The sequence below is a fragment of the Carassius gibelio genome, chromosome A15 (assembly GCF_023724105.1).
Source record: "Carassius gibelio isolate Cgi1373 ecotype wild population from Czech Republic chromosome A15, carGib1.2-hapl.c, whole genome shotgun sequence".
Classification (NCBI taxonomy): Eukaryota; Metazoa; Chordata; class Actinopteri; order Cypriniformes; family Cyprinidae; genus Carassius; species Carassius gibelio.
Window position 1 is genome coordinate 17,774,393 of NC_068385.1, and position 2,433 is coordinate 17,776,825.

The following is a 2,433-nucleotide window of genomic DNA, read 5'->3' on the forward strand; positions in this document are numbered from 1 at the left end:
GAGCTTCACCAGCACTCAGACTGGATCAGGAAAACATTAGGCCATGAGTACCACACATACAGCTGTATGAACGATCCTGAGACACAGAGACACACGGAGTGAGCTCATGTGAATCAGTTACATTTCAACACACTCCACATAATGAACTTGTAAACAAGAGACTGATTGTGCAGTGCTCACAGCTTTATTAATGAATGAGATCATCATGAACTGAAGTGAGCGACAGCTTTTAGTGATTATAGAGGAGCTGCACAATCATGTCTGACCGTCTCAGAACCTCAGAGAAGAAAGTATTGTGTTTCACGTCCTGATTTTATTTGTCTTGATGTTTCGAAATCACTCATTGTGTGTTTTTCTACGTGACCTCATACAAATGCACAAATGCGATGACTAGAGATTGGTGCAGTTAATAATATATTAGATTTTCAGGTTGTTTCTTGGCAAACCCTAAAATATGCTTGAAGAACACTTGGAATAAGTTGCACGGAATAATTTCACGACATCTGAATCTGTATCGTAAAAAGATCGAAGAAGGTTACAACCGAGCGGCAACCTCCCGCTCTCTCTTGTGAGGCCAATAAGGAAGAGACTAAAACTGCAATTCATCGACTGGCCGCTTGAGGCTGGCTGCAGAAGAGAGTCAGTCCCATAGACTCCCCATGTTAAAATGCCCAACTTTACAGCAGAAAAAAAACATGTTTACAGCCTGGTTCAAAAAATGATTTTGGTCTATATTGCTAATTTTGTCCTTCAAACTGACAACTGTGAGGGGGGTGAATTTTTTTATAACTCATCCGTTTAATTTATATTAAGCCTTAAAATGCTGCATAATTAAGGGCGTGACCACTTGAGTGACAGGTGGATTGCCGCTGCTGACAATGCAGTCGCGCTAGGTGGGCGTGGCTTCAGGAATCAGCTCCCGCCTTTTTTCCCATTTTCGATTATCCGGGAGAGTCGCGCGGTGACGCGCTGCCAAGATGTGGCGACGGCCCGCTCTTCACACTATTTTTTTTTTTTTTTTTTTTTTTTTTTTTTATTATGAACAATGCACAGGACAATAGGTACAGAGAACACTACAAATACTGTGCAACCTGCACAACAACAACAAAAAAAGAAATGTACAGACCAGAGGATAATAACATATTAATTTATAGAAGGGGAAAATTAAAATATATTCAGTTCCTTCGGGAGATGAAATGTTCTTGTAGCCTTCATATTTTGAATGTTCTCTATTGTTTTGTAATATGTTTTAAAGTCCAGATGAAATACATTAAAGCTAGGTTGTGAATTAGACCATTTACATTTGTGAATATGGTATTTTCCGAAGATAATAAACAGTTGAATAACAAACATTAAATTTTTGGACAAACCACATAAATAAAAGTATAACATGACATCAAAAATATTGATTCTGATGTTTACATTCAATTTTGTGATTATAAATTCTTCCAAATCAGACCAAAATGTTTTTGTGTACATACAGTGATAAAATAAATGAAAAATAGTCTCCCTATTTGATTGGCAAAAGACACAAGACTCTACTATGTTTATTCGCTCTGCACACTAACCGCTATTGAGAAGTCTATGGGTGACGTCACGGACACTACGTCCATATTTTTTTACAGTCTATGGTTACAACTCATTAAAGGGACAAGTGCAAGCATTTTTTTCTTTTGTGATCCAAAAATAAAGAAATAAAATAAATATAATAATGGGTTTAGAACAGCATCAGGTTGACTAATTATTTACTTCAGTTGTAGAGATGTAAATAAATTATAAACTATGAGACAGAGAGTGAGCAAAATAAGGGTTAAGTGTAAAAGAGCACATACTTATTTCTGACATTTGCTTAGGACCCCAAATCACTTAGTCCACACAGTTAGGTACAATTCATAAAAGTTGTGCTGATTTGTGACAATCACCATCAAGAACAAAACATGTAAGGATCATAAAGCTGGTCACAGAGCTTATTTACTGCAGTAAACTAATGTCAGGACAGGCTTATATGTGTGAATCACTGAGGTGTCTTGTGACTCATTCTCCAGCAGATCCTCACACTTTATAAGTCTTTATGTCTATGCTCATACTCGTGTGGGTCTGCCATGTTCACAGTCATGTCACGTGACAGCTCTGCGCGAGTCACGTGATCCAGAGAGACATCGTTTTCTGGTACAAAAACAAAGTTTAGTTGAATGGGCATCCTACTTGGGGTGACAACATACAAACCGAACAGATACATTAACATAAACACAACTTAAAAACTGGAAAATTGCTTAAACTGTTCAAACTGAAGAACTGACTCGAATCAGTGAATCTGTTTGTAATCGGTTCATTTAGAACAAAGAATAAATCAGATAACCGATTCGCTAGATTGAATCTTTCTAAAGCTATTAATGTGAGAGAGCGAGTCGCTTATGACGAACCGATTTACTA